Source organism: Quercus robur, chromosome 2 (assembly GCF_932294415.1).
Source record: "Quercus robur chromosome 2, dhQueRobu3.1, whole genome shotgun sequence".
Classification (NCBI taxonomy): domain Eukaryota; kingdom Viridiplantae; phylum Streptophyta; class Magnoliopsida; order Fagales; family Fagaceae; genus Quercus; species Quercus robur.
The window spans coordinates 55593456-55599321 of record NC_065535.1 but is presented as its reverse complement, the minus strand read 5'-3'; the positions used below and the strand labels follow the sequence as shown (position 1 = coordinate 55599321).

The following is a 5866-nucleotide window of genomic DNA, read 5'->3' as shown; positions in this document are numbered from 1 at the left end:
TCTAGAGTTAGGTGTGAGTGAGTTTTGTTCAACTGTTCCTAACTCACATGTTAAGTCTAGAGTTTGTTTTAGCGTTTTGTCACGGAATAGCCAAAGGGGGAGATTGTAAGGTTGAAATTTATCAACCATCTTGTTGGCTTTATTCCGTGCCAAATTTGTTTGTATTTTAGTAATTAGTAACCATGTATTTAGTTGGGAATCATGTAAGGGTAGTGTGTGAGAAAGTGTGAAGAAATGCTCAAGATTGTGCAAAGAAGTAAGGACTCGCGATTGGATCTCGCGGGTGGCTCGCAGCTTGCAAGCCGCTAGAAGTTGCACACGTGCCAAGTATGCCAAAAGCTGAAGAGTCACGCCAGCTGTTGCACTACAGGACAAAAGTCCCAGGCTAGCCAGGCCATTAGCTCGCGGCTTGAACTCGCGACTTAACCCAATCGTAAGGCCAAGTCGTCAGAACACCCTGTTTAGGAAAAACTGACTTTTCACATTCCTTCTCACCCTACTATATATATACCCTTATACCCACGATATTTAGAAAACTTTCAAAGAGAAACCCTAGAGAAAAACAAGATCGATTCATCCACAATCTTCACATAGAGACTCTTTAAATTCCTCTACTCTCTTCCTCTCTATTGTCAAATCCTTAAGAGGTACATTACCAAAACCTTTTATCACCATACCCATATCTGTGAGAAGGTCATTTGGTGTTTGGGAAGCAGTTAAGAAATGACTAATTTCATATTAGTTGATACTATGGTCAAGTAGCGGAATTTGGTAAGCTAAAGAAGAAATAGGTTCGGCGTAATCTCGTTGGAGTAGAAGCTTGGAGGGCTTAGGTATATTGGGTAGATTAGGCTTAGAGGGTCTTCTGCTGTTCATGTATCCCGACTACATTTTTTAGTGGATTTTTTAGTAGTTGGAGGGCGGTGGAGAGGTTTTACGCCGAGGGCTTCGATTTCCTCTTCGATAACACATCGAGTGTTGTCCTTGTGTTTGCATCTCTTTTCCCTTAATCTTTTACATTTAATTTCTGTTGTGGATGTGATTTTATTTGGTTTAGATTGTTTATCAATTCTGTATTAAGCTTATGTTCATTTTCCACACATTAATTGTTTGATATTAATCTTAAATTGGTAATTTGTAAATTGGGGGTCTAAACGTTCAAGGTGTTTTATACACTTATTGAACTTTCAAGATAGAAAGAGGGAAATTCGAATTATGCATGTCATGGAATTTTGAGACTCAAGATTTCGTTAGCCCTTGGGATTTCAACCAAGGTAATTCTTATGCATATATATATATATATATTTATATATGGAGAAAGAGATATTAATTATACATGGAAACTATTTCAACCTGAACTTGTGGAAACTTTTGACGTGAGTGCTCAGAGACTAATTATTAGGATTGTGATTAAGATGGAATTTAATTAACGAAGACATATAGTATTGTATACTATATTATTGAATGGGAAGATAATTAAACATTGCTAAAATGATTCTTCGTGTGTACTAAATAGAATGGATGAAGTCGATATGAATTTCAAATTTTCATTAATAGAAAGTCCTACTTTCATTGGCTAAATTAACTTGTTTGTTTGGCATTATTTTCACCACCCACAATCACTTCAGGGTTGTGTCCAACAATCAATTAATAATAATTGTGAGCGGATGGCCTACAAAATTTTGTCATCGCAGAGTCACAGATGCTCCCATTACTTTGTTGGATCACTTAAGTCTATATCAAACGTAGATTCTACTTCCACAATCCTCCCGTGTATATACTCACCAAAAATTTATTTGTATGATGTAAGGATAACCAAAATTTTTATAAATTAAATAAAGTACTAGTCGTTAACCCGTGCGATGCACAGAAAAACTATTGAAAATAAGATTTTAAAAAGAAAATTTTATTAATTTTAGTTTATATCGAATATTTATTTATGGTAGTTTAAAATATTATTTCAAATCTTCATTTCATTTTATTTTAGTTGGAATAACTTATATAATTAAATGAAATGCTTATAAATAAGAGATGACATTAATAATATACTATATATAGTTAGTGATTATTCAAGATATCATTCAAATATGACAATTTTTTGGTTCTAAAAAAAGAACAATATTAATGCATTTAAACAAAAAATACTATATTGTCCAATAGATATTACAACTTTAAAACTAAAACATGAGTAGTGATTTTTAATGGATTGGGGTAATAGCACAACTTTTAATAGAAAAAAAAATTTTGATTTAAAATTTTTTGGAGTATCACTATATTAAAAATGCCAAAAGGAAGCAAGAAATTCCACTGAAAAATGCTACAAATACATTTGGGTTTTTTTTTTTTTTTTTTTTTTTTTTTTTTTTTTTTCAATGAGCAGGTACATTACTGTTTAGTAGAGTCTTAATACATGGGGGATGCTCCTCCATCCAATACATCATTGTCTAGCAAACCCAGCCAGTTCTTTGCTTCAAATGCTATCTTCTTTGTTGGTCTATTTGTTCAAGGAAAGCCACAAGAGAAAAATATATTCCTAATAGAAGAGCCAACTACCAAGTAGTCTAACATCATTAAGGATGTGGCCAATGCTCAAATTGGTAGGTCTAGCTGACTTTACTTCATCTACTGGACTATTAAATTCACACTCTATCTCTACTGCTTGAAGCCCCAAATCCATAGAGGCCATGTACACCCTTCAACAGGCTATCTAGACTGATTATTTCTCTAAACTTCCATATATTCCACAGCAAGTGTACAGGTTGTTTGCACCAAATCCACTACTAACTTCAAAGTTTCATCCACATGCCTTTGGTTTCGATTTGACCATAATAGCCAACCTCCACCGCAACTAATACAATCAACTGAATTGGTTAAAACAATTATCAAATATTGGGAATATAAAAATACAATCAACTGGATTGGTTAAAACAATATATCACCTGGGAATATAAAAATACAAAACTTGGTATTATGTATATGATACCGTTGAAAGATTTAAATATCATTGCAGGCTTCTTGAATTCCACCCATCACAAAAGCCACGGCTTACATCAAATTGGCCTTTGAAATCTTGATCTCCTTCTTCCCTAGAACTTGGAAAATCAAATTTCTGGACTAATTGAAAATTTGTAAATATTTCCAACTATCATCTAATGATGAAATTATTATATCTTTTCAAGAACAAAAAGGAAAACAAAGACCAAATGTTCTATGTAGCAAATTTGAAACCTATCACCAATAAAAAGAATTAAACCTATTGGAAATTCATTAATTGGTACCAATGCAAGTAATTGGTACGCTAAAATATATTGATGAGTAGATAATGGTGACGATGAGAGAATAAAACTTTATAGGAAAAAAATAATATGAATAAATTACTTGTGTATGCTTTGAAGTTACTACCATCTCTATCAAAATTTTGAGGAGAAAAATAGAATGAAATATATTAATAAAATAAATATATAAATTTTATTATTGATGCATCGATTTCTCTAATGTTAAAGTGAAAAAATAATATTCACTCTCACAACAACTCAAAACATTTACTTAATATATTATATCATCCATACCATCCAGCCACCACTTCCATTCCGGGTGATCATCTCTAACCACCCTCTGAAATTTTGTGGTTGCCTATGTTTCCTACCCAACACAAAATTATGCTCCCCACCATTAAACAAAACTTCGTAAATAAGTCTTGTCACATTTAAAGAACTCAAACCAACCATTTTCATTGTAGAAACCAAAATACACACTCAGTAGTTCCACCACTATAAATTATACAACAAATTGAGCTATAGCAAATATTGGTAACACAAAATCTCATAAAGGATTTAAAAGTATATTCCAAGAGGAAAAAAACAACAAATTTTTAATACAAATAGTTAGAGTCTACCTTTTAATTTGGAGTATGTACATGTTTTCTTAAAGAATATATTCATATGAAACTTGAAAGCAAGTTCAAAGAATAGGTGCAGTACATAAAAGCCAGTCATTCATTTAAGTTGGAGAAAAAAACCCATTCTGGTTCAATTGAAAAAGCATAAAAAAATGACAGTCATGTTTTTACATCATACAAAAAATGACACTAAGAAAATAAGGCCAACAAATACATCTCACCCTAATTAAATCAACAACACAGCATCACATGCCCTACTTATCTTCCTCCTTACCACTCTCCATGTATTATGACTTCTAAAACAACAACAAAAAATCACTTACAAATTTTATCAAACGGCTTGTGTACGTGTAAGAAAAAAAAAACTTAATGAAAAGAGAGAATTTTAAAAAGAAAAGAGAGTACCATGTTGCAGCAACACCAACATCAATAAAACCAAGGGTTGTTTTTTTCTCTCAAGGCCTGTGCAAGCTCCTTTGTGCCTAAAAATTGAAAACATAAAATGAGGTTTTTGTAGGTACCTATGTATTTTTTGGTTATGAAGTCAACAGATTAAAAATATGTAATATGCCTTTTGATTTTGCATAATGATAGAGGTATTTGTTAAAGCTTGCTATTTGTTAAGTCTCTCTTAACCCTCTCTCTGAATCTCTACCTCAAATTTATAATATCTAATACCATGCCCATCTTGCATAATCATATATAAATGAGTTATATAACTCTTAAACAACTATACTAATCAACCCCGACCTTCAAAAAAAATTCCCAAAGAATCCAAAATAGCAGTAGCCCTAACATAACATTCTGTAGGCTATCATATAAGACAACCCAGAGATTATAATAATTTATAAAAAGGGAAAACCAATGTAAATGAAGATGACAGTAACACTATATATCAAACCAAAACAAACCCAAAATTGAAATCAAATAGAAGAATCCCAGGAAACAAAAATCCAATAAAAATTGCATAACCAAAAAAAGAGAAAAAGAAAATCCAAACCAATGTAAAATGAAGATGAGAAAAACACTATATATCAACTAAAACAAACCCAGAATTAAAATAAAATAGAAGAATCCCAAGAAACCAAAAATCCAATAAAAATTGCATACAAAAAAAAGGGACAAAGAAAATCTAATTACAAAAATTTCGTGATTCTTCTTTGCCATAGATTTGACAACAAAGTAAGAAGAAGAAAACGTGGAAATCTGCGAAAAAAAAAAAAAAAAAAAAAAAAAAAAAAAAAAAAAAAAAAAAAAAAAAAAAACTTAAATCCAGAGCAACCCACAGCCACAAACCAACAAAATTCCATGAAAACAAAAAACAAAAAAACTTAAATCCATAGCAACCCACAACCACAAACTAACAAAATTCCATGAACAATTGAAGCGGATAAAGAGAGAGCAATATATAGAAATTAAGGAGAGTAAAAAACATGTTTTAATTACCTCAAAATAAAACATGATGGACTGGATTGAGCAACGATGGAGAGGCAAAGAGAAATCAATGCAATGGCAGTGATCCTTGGTGGCGATGGCGGTGGGAGGATCGAGTTTTGGCGTGCTAGTGTATATTAGAAAATAGAGAGGTTGTAGGGTTTAGACGTGAAGGCTAAAGAAAGAGTTGTAACTTGGATTAGGGTTCTAAATTGATAATTCTAATATAATATAATACTAATAAAACGTTAAGAAGAATTAAAAAAAAAAAAAGAGTTGACGTGAAAGCTGGGGGGTTGATTAAATGGATAAATTCTAATATAATAAAACATCAAAAACGTTAAGAAGAATTAAAAAATAAAAAAATAAAAAAAGGGTGACGTGAAAGCTGAGGAGTGGGGGATTAAATGGATAAATTCTAATATAATAAAACATCAAAAACGATAAGAAGAATTTTTTTTTTTTTTTTTTAAAGGTGACGTGAAAGCTGATGGGGGGATAAATGGATAAATTCTAATATAATAAAACATCAAA

At 31.6% G+C, this 5866-nt stretch overlaps 1 long non-coding RNA gene across 2 annotated transcripts; it reads right to left on the bottom strand.

Moving 5' to 3' along the window:
* Positions 1 to 2351: 2351 nt before the first annotated feature.
* LOC126706853 (uncharacterized) lies at positions 2352 to 5589 on the bottom strand. 2 transcript variants are annotated; one of them, XR_007648728.1, is made up of 3 exons: positions 5345 to 5589; positions 4304 to 4380; positions 2352 to 3086 (listed from the first exon to the last, which is right to left on the bottom strand). It is a non-coding gene; the product is annotated as an uncharacterized LOC126706853 (long non-coding RNA). The 2 variants fall into 2 exon arrangements; XR_007648726.1 differs by lacking the exon at positions 4304 to 4380 and having other exon boundaries at positions 2352 to 2848; positions 2940 to 3086.
* Between the last annotated feature and the right edge of the window lie 277 nt (positions 5590 to 5866).